This window comes from Dendropsophus ebraccatus, chromosome 10, assembly GCF_027789765.1.
Source record: "Dendropsophus ebraccatus isolate aDenEbr1 chromosome 10, aDenEbr1.pat, whole genome shotgun sequence".
Lineage (NCBI taxonomy): Eukaryota > Metazoa > Chordata > Amphibia > Anura > Hylidae > Dendropsophus > Dendropsophus ebraccatus.
Window position 1 is genome coordinate 9,976,819 of NC_091463.1, and position 19,928 is coordinate 9,996,746.

The window sequence follows — 19,928 nt, forward strand, 5'->3', positions numbered from 1 at the left end:
ATGCCCTTATCTCCTATAACCATGCCCTTGTCTACTATACCCAGGCCCTTATCTCCTATAACCATGCCCTTATCCCCTATAACCATGCCCTTATCCCCTATAACCATGCCCTTATCTCCTATAACCATGCCCTTATCTCCTATAACCATGCCCTTATCTCCTATAACCATGCCCTTATCTCCTATAACCATGCCCTTATCCCCTATAACCATGCCCTTATCCCCTATAACCATGCCCTTATCTCCTATAACCAGGCCCTTATCTCCTATAACCATGCCCTTATCCCCTATAACCAGGCCCTTATCCCCTATAACCATGCCCTTATCCTCTATAACCATGCCCTTATCCTCTATAACCATGCCCTTATCTCCTATAACCATGCCCTTATCCCCTATAACCATGCCCTTATCCCCTATAATCATGCTTTTATCCCCTATAACCATGCCCTTATCTCCTATAACCAGGCCTTTATCCTCTATAACCAGGCCCTTATCCCTGTAACCATGCCCTTATCTCCTATAACCATGCCCTTATTTCCTATAACCATGCCCTTATCTCCTATAACCAGGCCCTTATTTCCTATAACCATGCCCTTATCCCCTATAACCATGCCCTTATTTCCTATAACCATGCCCTTATCCCCTATAACCATGCCCCTATCTCTTATAACCATGCCCTTATCCCCTATAACCATGCCCTTATCCTCTATAACCATGCCCTTATCCCCTATAACCATGCCCTTATCCTCTATAACCATGCCCTTATCTCCTATAACCATGCCCTTATCTCCTATAACCATGGCCTTATCTCCTATAACCATGCGCTTATCCCCTATAACCATGGCCTTATCTCCTATAACCATGCCCTTATCCCCTATAACCATGCCCTTATCTCCTATAACCATGCCCTTATCCTCTATAACCATGGCCTTATCTCCTATAACCATGCCCTTATCCCCTATAACCATGCCCTTATCTCCTATAACCATGCCCTTATCTCCTATAACCATGCCCTTATCCCCTATAACCATGCCCTTATCTCCTATAACCATGCCCTTATCCCCTATAACCATGGCCTTATCTCCTATAACCATGCCCTTATCCCCTATAACCATGCCCTTATCTCCTATAACCATGCCCTTATCTCCTATAACCATGCTCTTATCTCCTATAACCATGCCCTTATCTCCTATAACCATGCCCTTATCTCCTATAGCCATGCCCTTATCCCCTATAACCATGCCCTTATCTCCTATAACCATGCCCTTATCTCCTATAACCATGCCCTTATCCCCTATAACCATACCCTTATCCCCTATAACCATGCCCTTATCCCCTATAACCATGCCCTTATCTCCTATAACCAGGCCTTTATCCCCTATAACCATGCCCTTATCTCCTATAACCATGCCCGTATCCCCTATAACCATGCCCTTATCTCCTCTAACCATGCCCTTATCCCCTATAACCATGCCCTTATCCCCTATAACCATGCCCTTATCTCCTATAACCATGCCCGTATCCCCTATAACCATGCCCTTATCTCCTCTAACCATGCCCTTATCTCCTATAACCATGCCCTTATCCCCTATAACCATGCCCGTATCCCCTATAACCATGCTCGTATCCCCTATAACCATGCCCGTATCCCCTATAACCATGCCCTTATCCCCCTATAACCATGCCATTACCCCTAATCCGCCCCTTTTGCTCTGTGTGAACGTAGCCGTAATCCGCCCCTTTTGCTCTGTGTGAACTTAGCCTTATCCTGTTACTGGCTGAAGCAGAAGGGTTTTTGGTACTAACCCCTGACCAATCTCCTCCATGGTCTCCATCCCCTTAAGGAGTTTAGAAGACGTTGGGAGAGGTTCTCCATGGCCAGTGTCCACCCCTTCCCCTCTCTCCTGTATTTTTCCGAGGTCTCTCTTGTCGCTCTCATCCGCTCCCCTCCCCCGCCTCGCTCACTATTTATGTTGCACAGAACACGTGGCTTCATTAGCACTTATTAATTAAGAACATATGTAGGTTTCAGCACCGCCACTAATGAGCCGCAGCGGAGGGCGCGGGAGTCTCTGCGTGCCAGGCCTGACTGCTGATGAGCTCCGGGTACTGCTCAGACCTCTGCACTGTGAGAGCCATACACCTGGCACTGCCATCTCACCACCGGGTGCCATGCCCAGTTAGGTGAGGGTATGGTGTCAGGTCACTGTACCGAACCTACAAAGCAATGCCACTACAATGAGCTGGAAATCTGGAGGTGTATACGGGGCCTCAGCCCTATGCCAGATATACTGTATATATATATATTGCCCCGCCTAGTGAATGGGGTCTACAGAGACGTCTGCTATATGTGCCCTGTATGTACCCTGGGCCTTATGTGAGCCGTCTCAGCTCTCATTCCTATAGAGCGGCTAAACTTCTGCAGATTCCCAAGACGTGGAGTGCTGCGGAGCCGGCATGGACGGGCTTCTTCTTGCTCCTGACTGGACCTATGGGCCCCATTCAGTCTGCGGCATTGTGTGAGTGGCCGGCTCCTCAGTCCCATATGGCTCCCAGCGCTGAAGTGAGAGATCCATGGCATTAGAATAGGAAATGTTCTCTCCTAACAAAAAGAACCACAGAAGTCAGACCGTGTGCAGGAGTCTCCCGAGAGCGCGACGTACGCGGAATAAAAGACAGAGGACGATAAGGAAGAGATCACTATGGAAAGAGATAAGATTTGGCAGAGAGAGGACGTTATATCTGGGAGGTCTGCCGGCAGCTCCATCCCGGCCGGACGGCTACACCGCTCATTTCTTTACAATTCTGCCGGGTTATCGCTCTGCAGCGGAGCCACATGCCGGGCCTGGCAGCGCCAATGGGCCTGTGATATCCAGATTTTATTAATGTACTTCAAAGGGGATCGGAAAGCCTGGCAGGATCTGTAATAAGACAGCGACAGAGACAGCGCAGATCCGCTCAGTGTGTAATTCATTAGAGGCGCTAATAAAATATCAATTCATCTGCCGGGAAATCCGGATTATCAGAAACTTACTATAAGACTGGACGCAAAGAGAGGAGAGGAGGGATAAGGAAGAAAGAAGAGAGGAGGTGGGGAAGGGAGAGAAGAAGGGAAAGGAGCGGAAGGGAGAAAGAGAAGAAGATCTGGGAGGGGAAGGGAGAAGAGCGGAAGGTAGAGGAGGGGAAGGGAGAGGAGCTAGGAGAGGAAGGGAAAGGAGCGGAAGGGAGAAAGAGAAGAAGATCTGGGAGGGGAAGGGAGAAGAGCGGAAGGTAGAGGAGGGGAAGGGAGAGGAGCTAGGAGAGGAAGGGAAAGGAGCGGAAGGGAGAAAGAGGAGAAGAGCTGGGAGGGTAAGGGGGAAGAGCGGAAGGGAGAAAGTGGAAAAGGGAGAGGAGCTAGGAGAGGAAGGGAAAGGAGCGGAAGGGAGAAAGAGGAAAAGGGAGAGGAGCTAGAAGAGGAAGGGAAAGGAGCAAAAAGGAGAGGAGCTAGGAGGGGAAAGGAGAGAAGAGGGGAGAGGAGGGGAAGGGAAGAGAGAGGAGAAGAGCAGGGAGGGGAAGGGAGAAGAAAGGAAGGTAGAGGAGGGGAAGGGAGAGGAGCTAGGAGGGGAAAGAAGAGAAGAGGGTAGAGGAGGGGAAGAGAAGAGAGAGAGAGGAGAAGAGCAGGGAGGGGGAGGGGGAAGAAAGGAAAGGAGCTGAAGGGAGAGGAAGAAAGAGGAGCTAGGAGGGGAAGGGAAAGGAGCAAAAAAAAAAGCAGCTAGGAGGGGAAGGGAGAGGATGGGAAGGTAAAGAACTGGAAGGGAGGAGAAGTGAGAGGAACTAGAAGGGGAAAGGAGATGAGCTAGGAGAGGAAGGGAGAGGAGCTAGAAGGGGAAGGAAGAGGAGCTAGAAGGGGAAGGAAGAGGAGCTAGGAGAGGAAGGGAGAGAAGGGGAAAGGAGAGGCACTGAGAGGGGAAGGGAGAGGATGGCAAGGGAGGAGGGTTGAAGGAAGGGAAGAGGAGAGGAAGGAAATGGAGGCAAGGAAAGAGAGGGAAAAGGAAGAAGAGAGGAAGGGAGAGAATAGGAAGGGAAGGTAAAGGATAGGATGGGAAGGGAGAGGAGAGAAGATCTGAGAGTGCAAGGCACCGATGATGAGGGGAACAGAGTGGAGTTGAGAGGAGTTAGGAGGGGAAGGGAGGGGGCAGGAAAGAAGATAGGAGGAGAAGGGAAGAGAGAGAAAAGGAGAGGGGGAGGGAAGAGAGAAGCTGGGGGGAAGAAGGAGAGTGGAGAGAAGGAAAACGGAGAGGAGAAGTGGGGAAGGAAGAGCAGGGGAGCTAGACTGGGAAGGGAGAGGAGCGAAAGAGAGAGGTGGCAAAGGAAGAGGAAAAAAGGAAGAGGAGCTAGGATGGGAATGGAAAGGGTGGGTAGGGAAAGGAAAGAAGATATGTGAGGGGAAGGGAGTAGAGAGAGATTAAGAGCCTTGTGGGGAAAGGAAAGGGAGGGGTGGGGAAGAAGAGAGGAGGGGAGGGGAAAAAAGAGGGAGAAGTAAAGGGAGAGGGGAGGAAGAAAAGAGGAGAAGAGCTGAGAGATGGAGGGAAAGAAGAGGAAAGGAAGGGTGAGAGGAGGGAGGGAGGGAAGAGAAAAGCTGGGAGGGGAAAGGAAAGGGAGAGTAGTGGAAGGCAGAGGAGAGCTGGAAAGGGGAGGAGGGAGAGGAAAGAGGAATACGGAAGGGTGAGGAAAAGAGTTGGGGGTAAAGGAGAGGAGAAGAAGGGAAATGAGAGGAAGGAATGAGAGATGCAATATATGGGCACTATATGGGACTATTAGACACTATGCTGCAATATGTGGGCACTATATGGGACTATTACTTAGACACTATGCTGCAGTATGTGGGCACTATATGGGACTATTACTTAGACACTATGCTGCAGTATGTGGGCACTATATGGGACTATTACTTAGACACTATGCTGCAGTATGTGGGCACTATATGGGACTATTACTTAGACACTATGCTGCAGTTTATGGGCACTATATGGGACTATTAGACACTATGCTGCAATATGTGGGCACTATATGGGACTATTACTTAGACACTATGCTGCAGTTTATGGGCACTATATGGGACTATTACTTAGACACTATGCTGCAGTTTATGGGCACTATATGGGACTATTACTTAGACACTATGCTGCAGTTTATGGGCACTATATGGGACTATTACTTAGACACTATGCTGCAGTATGTGGGCACTATATGGGACTATTAGACACTATGCTGCAGTTTATGGGCACTATATGGGACTATTACTTAGACACTATGCTGCAATATGTGGGCACTATATGGACTATTACTTAGATACTATGCTGCAGTTTATGGGCACTATATGGGACTATTACTTAGACACTATGCTGCAGTTTATGGGCACTATATGGGACTATTACTTAGACACTATGCTGTAGTATATGGGCACTATATGGGACTATTACTTAGACACTATGCTGCAATATGTGGGCACTATATGGGACTATTACTTAGACACTATGCTGTAGTATATGGGCACTATATGGGACTATTACTTAGACACTATGCTGCAGTTTATGGGCACTATATGGGACTATTACTTAGACACTATGCTGCTATGGTGTGGGCACCATATTGGACTATTACTTAGACACTATGCTGTAGTATATGGGCACTATATGGGACTATTACTTAGACACTATGCTGCAGTTTATGGGCACTATATGGGACTATTACTTAGACACTATGCTGTAGTATATGGGCACTATATGGGACTATTACTTAGACACTATGCTGCAATATGTGGGCACTATATTGGACTATTACTTAGACACTATGCTGCAGTTTATGGGCACTATATGGGACTATTACTTAGACACTATGCTGCAGTATGTGGGCACTATATGGGACTATTACTTAGACACTATGCTGCAATATGTGGGCACTATATGGGACTATTACTTAGACACTATGCTGCAGTATGTGGGCACTATATGGGACTATTACTTAGACACTATGCTGCAGTATGTGGGCACTATATGGGACTATTACTTAGACACTATGCTGCAGTTTATGGACACTATATGGGACTATTACTTAGATACTATGCTGCAATATATGGGCACTATATGGGACTATTAGACACTATGCTGCAGTTTATGGGCACTATATGGGACTATTACTTAGACACTATGCTGCAGTATGTGGGCACTATATGGGACTATTACTTAGACACTATGCTGTAGTATATGGGCACTATATGGGACTATTACTTAGACACTATGCTGCAGTTTATGGGCACTATATGGGACTATTAGACACTATGCTGCAATATGTGGGCACTATATGGGACTATTAGACACTATGCTGCAGTTTATGGGCACTATATGGGACTATTACTTAGATGTGATGTAACAATTAGTTAGTATACATGCTCTCCGTAGTCCAAATCCACTCTTTGTCTTCTTGCTCTTTACTCCTTTATTCTTATTGTTTTATGCCTCAGATTTATACACCTCCGAATGTAAAGCGCCCGGGGTTCCTCGGGGGAGCAGGAGGCCTATAAATAATGTTATTAATACACTCAGATTGTATTTTTATCACTTTCTTCTGGGCTCCTAATCCTCTCATCACGTGTGCGGATCAGGACAGGAGTCACTTACTGAAGCCGTCCTCACTTTGTTATGGTAATAGGAAAAGAACGCTGGAATATATGGGGTAAGTGGGATTTTGGGGGTTAATGTCGGCGGGGGGGGGGGGGGCTCGCTGTCCTTTGTTTTGTTTGTTTCATATTTTGCTTTCCACTTCTTTAGGTATTTATCCTGGACCGAGCAGAATTAAACAGATTATGCGGCCCATTAATTCTCCCATGTAAGCTCGATAAAAGCTCGCTGGCTGGAGCGCTGCCCGCTCTCTCTAGTTGGGTGGTCTTCCATTTAATGGGCTCTTTACCTGGCACGGATTACCGAGCTGTTATATTGGGAGGTTTGGCCGTGTTCTTCACATCTTCCTTTAAACAGAGTGTCCGGGGACTGAGGCTGCTCCTTCTGGGATGACTTCCATGAGGAGTAATGGGGTCTCGGGGTGAAGGAAAATGAATGCAGTAGGTCTCCCCTATGATGAGAGCAACTCCAGATATATCACACAGCGCCCCCCAGAGGAGACACAGGCAGGCGAGAGAAGCAGATCCGGACTGTTCTGTTCACTAAGATTGTTCAGCTGGATCCAAAGGCGAAATGTCCAATGCAGAAAGAGACGTCACCAGCGAGAGCCGCACACAGCAACAATACTGCCAGATGGGGCCCCAAGTGTCAGCGTGTCACTATCCTGTACCCCAAGTGTCAGCGTGTCACTATCCTGTACCCCAAGTGTCACTATCCTGTACCCCAAGTGTCAGCATGTCACTATCCTGTACCCCAAGTGTCACTATCCTGTACCCCAAGTGTCAGCGTGTCACTATCCTGTACCCCAAGTGTCACTTTCCTGTACCCCAAGTGTAAGTGTGTCACTTTCCTGTTCCCCAAGTGTAAGTGTGTCACTATCCTGTACCCCAAGTCTCAGCATGTCACTATCCTGTACCCTAAGTGTCAGTGTGTAATTATCCTGTACCCCAACTGTAAGTGTGTTACTATCCTGTACCGCAAGTGTCACTATCCTTTACCCCAAGTGTCATTATCCTGTAGCCCAAGTGTCAGCGTGTCACTATCCTGTCCCCCAAGTGTCACTATCCTGTACCCCAAGTGTCTCTATCCTGTACCCCAAGTGTAAGTGTGTCACTATCCTGTACCCCAAGTCTCAGCATGTCACTACCCTGTACCCCAAGTGTCAGTGTTTCATTATCCTGTACCCCAACTGTTAGTGTGTTACTATCCTTTACCCCAAGTGTCACTATCCTGTACCCCAAGTGTCACTATCCTGCACCCCAAGTGTCACTATCCTGTACCCCAAGTGTCACTATCCTGTACCCCAAGTGTCAGCGTGTCACTATCCTGTACCCCAAGTGTCACTATCCTGTACCCCAAGTGTCACTATCCTGTACCCCAAGTGTAAGTGTGTCACTATCCTGTACCCCAAGTCTCAGCATGTCACTATCCTGTACCCCAAGTGTCAGTGTGTCATTATCCTGTACCCCAACTGTAAGTGTGTTACTATCCTGTCCCCCAAGTGTCACTATCCTGTACCCCAAGTGTCACTATCCTGTACCCCAAGTGTCACTATCCTGTACCCCAAGTGTCACTATCCTTCACCATAAGTGTCAGCATGTCACTATCCTGCACCCCTAGTGTCACTATCCTGTACCCCAAGTGTCAGCGTGTCACTATCCTGTACCCCAAGTGTCACTATCCTGCACCCCAAGTGTCACTATCCTGTACCCCAAGTCTCAGCATGTCACTATCCTGTACCCCAAGTGTCACTATCCTGTACCCCAAGTGTCAGCGTGTCACTATCCTGTACCCCAAGTGTCATTATCCTGTACCCCAACTGTAAGTGTGTTACTATCCTGTACCCCAAGTGTCACTATCCTGTACCCCAAGTGTCAGTGTGTCACTATCCTGTTCCCCAAGTTTCAGCGTGTCACTATCCTGCACCCCAAGTGTCATTATCCTGTACCCCAACTGTAAGTGTGTTACTATCCTGTACCCCAAGTGTCACTATCCTGTACCCCAAGTGTCAGCATGTCACTATCCTGTACCCCAAGTGTCAGTGTGTCACTATCCTGTACCCCAAGTTTCAGCGTGTCACTATCCTGTACCCCAAGTGTCACTATCCTGTACCCTAAGTGTCACTATCCTGTACCCTAAGTGTCAGCGCGTCACTATCCTGTCCCCCAAGTGTCACTATCCTGCACCCCAAGTGTCACTATCCTGTACCCCAAGTGTCACTATCCTGTACCCCAAGTGCCACTATCCTTTTACCCCAAGTGTCACTATCCTGTACCCCAAGTGTCAGCGTGTCACTATCATGTCCCCCAAGTGTCACTATCCTGCACCCCAAGTGTCACTATCCTGTACCCCAAGTGCCACTATCCTTTTACCCCAAGTGTCACTATCCTGCACCCCAAGCGTCACTATCCTGTACCCCAAGTGTCACTATCCTTTACCCCAAGTGCCACTATCCTTTTACCCCAAGTGTCACTATCCTGTACCCCAAGTGTCACTATCCTGTACCCCAAGTGTCACAATCCTGTACCCCAAGTGCCACTATCCTTTTACCCCAAGTGTCACTATCCTCTACCCCAAGTGTCACTATCCTGTACCCCAAGTGTCACTATCCTGTACCCCAAGTGTTACTATCCTATACCCCAAGTGCCACTATCCTTTTACCCCAAGTGTCACTATCCTGTACCCCAAGTGTTACTATCCTATACCCCAAGTGTCACTATCCTGTACCCCAAGTGTCACAATCCTGTACCCCAAGTGCCACTATCCTTTTACCCCATGTGTCACTATCCTGTACCCCAAGTGTCAGCGTGTCACTATCCTGTACCCCAAGTGTCAGCGTGTCACTATCCTGTACCCCAAGTGTCAGCGTGTCACTATCCTGTACCCCAAGTGTCATTATCCTGTACCCCAACTGTAAGTGTGTTACTATCCTGTACCCCAAGTGTCACTATCCTGTACCCCAAGTGTCAGTGTGTCACTATCCTGTTCCCCAAGTTTCAGCGTGTCACTATCCTGCACCCCAAGTGTCATTATCCTGTACCCCAACTGTAAGTGTGTTACTATCCTGTACCCCAAGTGTCACTATCCTGTACCCCAAGTGTCAGCATGTCACTATCCTGTACCCCAAGTGTCAGTGTGTCACTATCCTGTACCCCAAGTTTCAGCGTGTCACTATCCTGTACCCTAAGTGTCACTATCCTGTACCCTAAGTGTCACTATCCTGTACCCTAAGTGTCAGCGCGTCACTATCCTGTCCCCCAAGTGTCACTATCCTGCACCCCAAGTGTCACTATCCTGTACCCCAAGTGTCACTATCCTGTACCCCAAGTGCCACTATCCTTTTACCCCAAGTGTCACTATCCTGTACCCCAAGTGTCAGCGTGTCACTATCATGTCCCCCAAGTGTCACTATCCTGCACCCCAAGTGTCACTATCCTGTACCCCAAGTGCCACTATCCTTTTACCCCAAGTGTCACTATCCTGCACCCCAAGCGTCACTATCCTGTACCCCAAGTGTCACTATCCTTTACCCCAAGTGCCACTATCCTTTTACCCCAAGTGTCACTATCCTGTACCCCAAGTGTCACTATCCTGTACCCCAAGTGTCACAATCCTGTACCCCAAGTGCCACTATCCTTTTACCCCAAGTGTCACTATCCTCTACCCCAAGTGTCACTATCCTGTACCCCAAGTGTCACTATCCTGTACCCCAAGTGTTACTATCCTATACCCCAAGTGCCACTATCCTTTTACCCCAAGTGTCACTATCCTGTACCCCAAGTGTTACTATCCTATACCCCAAGTGTCACTATCCTGTACCCCAAGTGTCACAATCCTGTACCCCAAGTGCCACTATCCTTTTACCCCATGTGTCACTATCCTGTACCCCAAGTGTCAGCGTGTCACTATCCTGTACCCCAAGTGTCACTATCCTGTACCCCAAGTGTCACTATCCTGCACCCCAAGTGTCAGCATGTCACTATCCTGCACCCCTAGTGTCACTATCCTGTACCCCAAGTGTCAGCGTGTCACTATCCTGTCCCCCAAAAGTCACTATCCTGTACCCCAAGTGTCACTATCCTGTACCCCAAGTGTCACTATCCTGTACCCCAAGTGTTACTATCCTGTACCCCAAGTGTCAGCGTGTCACTATCCTGTATCCCAAGTGTCACTATCCTGCACCCTTAGTGTCAATATCCTCTACCCCAAGTGTCATTATCCTGTACCCCAACTGTAAGTGTGTTACTATCCTATACCCCAAGTGTCACTATCCTGTACCCCAAGTGTCACTCTCCTCTACCCCAAGTGTCACTATCCTGTACCCCAAGTGTTACTATCCTGTACCCCAAGTGTCAGCGTGTCACTATCCTGTACCCCAAGTGTCACTATCCTGCACCCCAAGTGTCAATATCCTCTACCCCAAGTGTCACTATCCTGTACCCCAAGTGTCATTATCCTGTACCCCAACTGTAAGTGTGTTACTATCCTGTACCCCAAGTGTCACTATCCTGTACCCCAAGTGTCAGCATGTCACTATCCTGTACCCCAAGTGTCAGTGTGTCACTATCCTGTACCCCAAGTGTCAGCGTGTCACTATCCTGTACCCCAAGTGTCACTATCCTGTACCCCAAGTGTCACTATCCTGTACCCTAAGTGTCAGCGCGTCACTATCCTGTCCCCAAGTGTCACTATCCTGTACCCCAAGTGTCACTATCCTGTACCCCAAGTGCCACTATCCTTTTACCCCAAGTGTCACTATCCTGTGCCCCAAGTGTCACTATCCTGCACCCCAAGTGTCAGCATGTCACTATCCTGCACCCCTAGTGTCACTATCCTGTACCCCAAGTGTCAGCGTGTCACTATCCTGTCCCCCAAGTGTCACTATCCTGCACCCCAAGTGTCAGTGTGTCACTATCCTGCACCCCAAGTGTCACTATCCTGTGCCCCAAGTGTCACTATCCTGTACCCCAAGTGTCACTATCCTGTTCCCCCAAGTGTCACTATCCTGTACCCCAAGTGTCACTATCCTGTACCCCAAGTGCCACTATCCTTTTACCCCAAGTGTCACTATCCTGTGCCCCAAGTGTCACTATCCTGCACCCCAAGTGTCAGCATGTCACTATCCTGCACCCCTAGTGTCACTATCCTGTACCCCAAGTGTCAGCGTGTCACTATCCTGTCCCCCAAGTGTCACTATCCTGCACCCCAAGTGTCAGTGTGTCACTATCCTGCACCCCAAGTGTCACTATCCTGTGCCCCAAGTGTCACTATCCTGCACCCCAAGTGTCAGCATGTCACTATCCTGCACCCCTAGTGTCACTATCCTGTACCCCAAGTGTCAGCGTGTCACTATCCTGTCCCCCAAGTGTCACTATCCTGCACCCCAAGTGTCAGTGTGTCACTATCCTGCACCCCAAGTGTCACTATCCTGTGCCCCAAGTGTCACTATCCTGCACCCCAAGTGTCAGCATGTCACTATCCTGCACCCCTAGTGTCACTATCCTGTACCCCAAGTGTCAGCGTGTCACTATCCTGTCCCCCAAGTGTCACTATCCTGCACCCCAAGTGTCAGTGTGTCACTATCCTGCACCCCAAGTGTTCTCCACACTTGTCCTAAAGTAAGGTTAAAATAAAATAAAAATAGAGAGGTAAATAGTTAAATCTATTACAAGGAATGATGGTGATTATACTCTCTCTCTCTCTCTCTCTCTCTCTCTCTCTCTCTCTATATATATATATATATATATATATATTTGTGAAAAGGCAGAATCTGTATAAACTAAAAGAAAAAGAAAATATTTTCTGTATTTGTTTATCTTATAAATATAATTAATTGTTTATTTGTAAATAATTCTTGTAACCGTTTGATCTTTATTTACATTGTTGTTTCTCTTTATCTTCTGCCTTTTTTGTCCGTCCTTTTCTCCTTCCTCTTGGGTTCGGGCAGCATTGTATTCCTTGTATTCCTTACACTTGCACCAGAACCAGGAAAAGCCTCGGCTGCGATGTCTAAAATATCGTCATTACCGTCTATTTTCTCGATCCTTGACAGGTTTTCTAATCCAAGATATTTTATTATACTTATTTATTAAAACAGGGGTGGAGTGGAAAAGAATTCTATGGTTTGGAATTAGTCGTCTCTCCAGGATTAGAATTTCCTCACTTAACGTCTAATCACCTCTGGTCGGGTCCAGCGTCCTTGGCCTGGAGTCGTCGGCAGCGGCCCATCGGGTAAGCACAGCGCTGGCTTCTGATTGGCCGTCGGCTGTTGCTTTAGGCCTCCTCCTAAGATGCCCACCAGGAGAGAGCTATTAATGTATTGGAGGTCTATGCTGGCTCCCTCCTTCTTTCTGATCTGCGGCTCAGACTTTGGGCAGTCGACCATACTAAAAATTTAGTCTTTTTTTTTTCCCAATGGCTCAGAATTTTTCTGCTGAGAAAAGCAAAGACCCTCTTTTATAACCCTCAAACCACCACTTAAATGAGCATGGAAAATAATGTTTTCTGACCACGTATGGCGGCTGGAAGTCTGCACGGGGATATTTGCACAAAACTTCTTCCTAATATTGCAGGAGAACATTGGGCTGACACCTTGAAATGGGCTGAGAGCTAGAAATGGGTTAGCGCTCCGGAGTATGGCGTCCGGGGGGCCACCTGAGGTAACCCTGCCCGACAGCTCTATCCTGGTGGAGGTGTACAGATAACTCCCTGAGTGTTAGAATACTTATCTGAGGACTGGACTGTTTTAAAAATTTTGTATGTATATATATTTTTTTTTTACATTTTTGTTTACATTCATTATTTGAAGATAGATAATTAGATAGATAGATAGATAGATAGATAGGAGATAGATAGATAGGAGATAGATAGATAGATAGATAGGAGATAGATAGATAGATAGATAGATAGATAGATAGATAGATAGATAGATAGATAGATAGGTGACACATCACAGGACTATGGGGTCCGGGCAAATGATTTCTGGCTCTTTAATTGTTTATAATAGAAATAAATACATTTAATATAATAGTAAAAAAATTTTTTTTAAAACTAGCCATCAATATATTGGTGTAGAGAGATATTGGCCCATTGACATGATTTATCAGGTGGTCGCTGACCCTGCAATGAAATGGTTAATGGTCAATTGTAACTCATTTATTTTATAGCCATTTAAAGCTCACATAGGAGACCGAAGGGCGGAGGAGGTCAGCGGAAGCTGCGGCGGTCAGTCAGCCATGACAGGGAGGCTGGTGTGCACTGCTTCTGCACAGAAAAGGCATCTTATTGTGTACTGTGGTGCATCGCACCCTATAGACGTAACATGGCCATTCACATTAGATAGAAGTGGCTAATAGATCCCAATATTTAATGGCTGTATCCCCCTTCAGTGCGAGAAAAATAAAGGAAATAGTCTTTAAAATAGTGTTTTTGGGTCTACAAATTCTTGACAGATCCATGTGTCTCCATGGTAACAGACTACAGTCATATTTTGTGTAGTCTGACTGCACTCATGTTCTCTTTTATGTGTCCACAAGTTCTTATATAAATAAATTTGGTTACTAAGTAGTAGGGAGGAAAGTGTGTCCACAGGATTGGACTATATAAGAGTGTGATTGTGTGGTGTCCTACCACTGGTGTTGCTAGTCTATACACCCCTCGCAAAAGCCTGTACTCTAAGTAAAGTGATAATGAAGTTATGCCTAAGTTTTGCCACTAGATGTCGCTATTATTTGTATATGCACTTGTACTACGGCTGGGTTCACACTATGTATATTTGAGGCTGTATTTGTGAGGCTGTATAGCAACCAAAACCAGGAGTGGATTGAAAACACAGAAAGGCTATGTTCACATAATGTTGTAATTGAGTGGATGGCCGTCATTTAATGGCAAATTTTTGCTGTTATTTTAGAACAACGGCTGTTATATTGAAATAATGGCAGTTATTTACTGTTATATGGCGGCCATCCACTCAATTTCAACATTGTGTGAACAGAGCCTTTCTGTGTTTTCAATCCACTCCTGGTTTTGGTTGCTATGAGGACCTGACATGAGGACCAAATACTGCCTGAAATATACGTAGTGTGAACCCAGCTTACGTATAATGCACAGCTGTAGTGATTGTATGTAATCTGCGCACCAATCTTTTCTGTTCTCCACCTATCTCTATTCTCCTTTCTTTTCTCTGCACTTTCTTCTCCACCACTTACAGGAGGTATTACACACCCTGTAGGAAGTTGTCACATGGAGAGGAAGTACACGCCCACCTTTAGTTGGTCCAAGTCTTGGTAGACAAAGGACGCACGACAAGACAGTCCCTGCTGTACTTCAGCTGGGCCCTGGCTCTGCCAGGTCCCCACCAGTCCAGGGTAATCTAGTCTAGTGTGTGGTAGTGTACGGACATATAGGAAACACGGAGACTCTTTTCTCCTTCAAAACAACACTTATTCTTATTATGCAGTGCTAAACCACTCAGGAGAGCTAGAGATCACCCCAACCCATGCCGTTGAACATCTCTTACAGTGCATGACAGTATCCTGACACAAGAGGAACTGATTCGGATAGAGCAAAGTTGCTACAAGGCTACGTGCTCTATCTCGCAGCACAGGTGTAACTAGGTAATCTTGCTCAACTCAGGTAATAAGGTCTGGGGCTTGTGTCACCCTAGGAGGATGGGTCACCTGACCAGGGCTGGCTCCAGGGTGACAGAGCTTCAGTGGGCCCCTCATCCATCCACTATGTACCCATCATCCACACACTATGCACAATCACTTGAGGCACCACTAACATACACAAATACACATTATTGACACAGACACTGACTGACTGACACACTCAGACACTAACACACAGCACTAACAGCTCAGTCTTCTCCCTCTTCCTTTCAATAAGCAACACCCGTGGTGGGATACCACAGATAGATAGATAGATAGATAGATAAGAGATAGATAGATAGATAGATAGATAGATAGATAGATAGATAGATAGGAGATAGATAGATAGATTTATAGATAGATAGATAGATAGATAGATAGATAGGAGATAGATAGATAGATGATTGATAGATAGATAGATAGATAGATAGATAGGAGATAGATAGATAGGAGATAGATAGATAGATAGATAGATAGATAGATAGGAGATAGATAGATAGATAGATAGATAGATAGATAGATAGATAGATAGATAGGAGATAGATAGATAGATAGATAGATAGATAGATAGATAGATAGATAGATAGATAGATAGATAGATTTGCAGAAATCAGACAGAAGTGATGCAGTTGTTGAGCGGCATCACCCTGTGTGGAGCCGATCTATAATATCTATATATAGAACTTCTGGGACCAGCGCCAGGATTAGTTTATATGATGCATTTGGTTATTAATTAAAGAAACAGTCCACCAGTTCTCTCCATCTGTGTGTTATGAATCATAGAGTGTCTACAATAGGCATCAGACCTGGAGCATGGAGCAATGGAAGAAGATGTCTGGTCTGATGGGTCATGTTCTCCATCAAGTCCTACACAACCAAGAAGCCGTGTCAGTGTATCTAGGGGTGGGCAACATACTATTCCTGGCCACCGTGACAAGTGGCTCGTCTGGTACTACAACCCCTCGCCCAGCCACAGAATATCTGCCCCCTGGGTCCCTGCAGCGGGGCCCATCAGACCAGACACCCTCTTCCATGACCCGGTCATCCTTCCTTGGATACTACTGACCCCTATATATCGGGGACCCCACCGGACCAACCGTTCTAGAGATGCTCTGATCCTGGCATCAACAGTATTCATCCTTGGTGACAGTCACTCAGATCTGACACCAAGATCTAAGTGGTCTCTTGTACTGATATATATCCCCCCTGACAGGCACAATTGTCACCAGATCATCCCTGTTATTCCCGTCATCTGTCAGTGGTTTTAATGTTATGGCTGATGGCTCCTGTACTATATAAGATACACCTCCCCGTATACATGTAGTGGTTGAGTGGTGCTGCCTCCTATCACTGTGTGACTGTTCTCGCCTGGCTGATAGCGCAGGAACAATGGCCCTTTGGTTCCCCAGTATTTGGTGGCAGATAACGGCAGTCAGTGATGTCATGGTATGACGCATGGCGGTTCCTCCAGGGGACAATGGACAGACAGGAGCTATCAGGACCAGAGGGCCCCAGCAGCAGTGTAATCTCTTAGAGGAACCTCAGTACCAGACAGCCTGCACTATCCAGGCCGAGAAAGAGAGGGAAGGGGAGGGAAGTGGATAAGTAAGAGATACTATACATCCGCGCCGCTGCTTAAAGGAACCGTACAGTCTGATTCTGCTGAATTCTTACAGACTTATGTGTAGTAAGCGGTGGGTTTAATAATACAGTTGATGCATCTACATATACACTGTGAGGCGGCGTAGACCCCTGCGTTGATATGCGCCATCTTTATGGGGTAATATTATAGTACATTTGTTAGACCACGCCCACTCCCTCTAAGCCCTGCCCACTTTGGGGCCATTATGATATATTTATTCCCATCATTTTATCTTGGTGTTCTCTGCCCCTCAGGCCCGACACTAGGAATAAAACAGTATCTAAGTGTTTCCTGGAGTGTCCCTTTAAGTGATTCCTGCTATATCGGCTGTAGTGTTGTAGTCAGGGCTGATAATGGAGCGTGCAGTGTCCTCCTGTCTTACAGCAAACTGCCGGGATGTCTGACTATCTGACTATTCATTTTACCATATGTATCTACAGACAGCAATTATTGCCAGTGATGGGAATCCAAGATGGCCGCCGTCCTGTCATGGCAGGAGACGTGACAAGCCGCCCATTATTAGGGCCCTTTGTGTGGTGAGTGTGGGGCGAGCCACCCCCCTGCCTCTCCTGCTCATTTCCAATTCCGTCTTCAGTTGTCTTTGAAAATGGGGCTTTTAATTAAACTGTATATTTGAGCTGACAAGTCTGCAATTTGCATATCTGATTAGGAGCGGCCATTTCGCCTCGGTCCATCCTGTAAAGCGGAACAGATTAACCCTACAGTGGCTGCAGAGCTGCTAGATGTAACGTGATGATATATGGGGCACTGGGTGTACAGGACAGGGTTGTCTGGGGTCACTATATACTACTGCGTACGGTGTAGGGGCCCTATATACCACTAACAGCACAGTGTATGGGTAGGGGTCTCTATATACCACTAACAGCACAGTGTAAGGTGTAGGGGCCCTATATACCACTAACAGCACAGTGTATGGGTAGGGGTCTCTATATACCACTGACAGCACAGTGTATGGGTAGGGGTCTCTATATACCACTAACAGCACAGTGTATGGGTAGGGGTCTCTTTATACCACTAACAGCACAGTGTATGGGTAGGGGTCTCTATACACTACTAACAGTACAGTGTATGGGTAGGGGTCTCTATACACCACTAACAGCACAGTGTATGGGTAGGGGTCTCTATATACCACTAACAGCACAGTGTATGGGTAGGGGTCTCTATACACCACTAACAGCACAGTGTATGGGTCCTTATACACCACTAACAGCACAGTGTATGGGTAGGGGTCCCTATACACCACTAACAGCACAGTGTATGGGTAGGGGTCCCTATACACCACTAACAGCACAGTGTATGGGTAGGGGTCTCTATATACCACTAACAGCACGGTGTACGGGTCCCTATACACCACTAACAGCACAGTGTATGGGTAGGGGTCCCTATACACCACTAACAGCACAGTGTATGGGTAGGGGTCCCTATACACCACTAACAGCACAGTGTATGGGTAGGGGTCCCTATACACCACTAACAGCACAGAGTATGGGTAGGGGTCTCTATATACCACTAACAGCACAGTGTATGGGTAGGGGTCTCTATATACCACTAACAGCACGGTGTACGGTGTAGGGGTCTCTATACACTACTAACAGCACAGTGTATGGGTAGGGGTCTCTATACACTACTAACAGCACAGTGTATGGGTAGGGGTCTCTATACACCACTAACAGCACAGTTTATGGGTAGGGGTCTCTATACACCACTAACAGCACAGTGTATGGGTAGGGGTCCCTATATACCACTAACAGCACAGTGTACGGTGTAGGGGTCTCTATACACCACTAACAGCACAGTGTATGGGTAGGGGTTCCTATATACCACTAACAGCACAGTGTATGGGTAGGGGTCTCTATAAACCACTAACAGCACAGTGTATGGGTAGGGGTCCCTATTTACCACTAACAGCAAAGTGTAAGGGTAGGGGTCTCTATATACCACTAACAGCATAGTGTATGGGTAGGGGTCTCTATATACCACTAACAGCACAGTGTATGGGTAGGGGTCCCTATATACCACTAACAGCACGGTGTACGGGTCCCTATACACCACTAACAGCACAGTGTATGGGTAGGGGTCCCTATACACCACTAACAGCACAGTGTATGGGTAGGGGTCCCTATACACCACTAACAGCACAGTGTATGGGTAGGGGTCCCTATACACCACTAACAGCACAGTGTATGGGTAGGGGTCCCTATACACCACTAACAGCACAGAGTATGGGTAGGGGTCTCTATACACCACTAACAGCACAGTTTATGGGTAGGGGTCTCTATACACCACTAACAGCACAGTGTATGGGTAGGGGTCCCTATATACCACTAACAGCACAGTGTATGGGTAGGGGTCTCTATAAACCACTAACAGCACAGTGTATGGGTAGGGGTCCCTATTTACCACTAACAGCAAAGTGTAAGGGTAGGGGTCTCTATATACCACTAACAGCATAGTGTATGGGTAGGGGTCTCTATATACCACTAACAGCACAGTGTATGGGTAGGGGTCCCTATATACCACTAACAGCACAGTGTATGGGTAGGGGTCTCTATATACCACTAACAGCACAGTGTATGGGTAGGGGTCCCTATATACCACTAACAGCACGGTGTACGGTGTAGGGGTCTCTATACACCACTAACAGCACAGTGTATGGGTAGGGGTCCCTATATACCACTAACAGCACAGTGTATGGGTAGGCATCTCTATATACCACTAACAGCACAGTGTATGGGTAGGGGTCCCTATATACCACTAACAGCACAGTGTATGGGTAGGGGTCTCTATACACCACTAACAGCACAGTGTATGGGTAGGGGTCCCTATACACCACTAACAGCACAGTGTATGGGTAGGGGTCCCTATACACCACTAACAGCACAGTGTATGGGTAGGGGTCTCTATATACCACTAACAGCACAGTGTATGGGTAGGGGTCTCTATATACCACTAACAG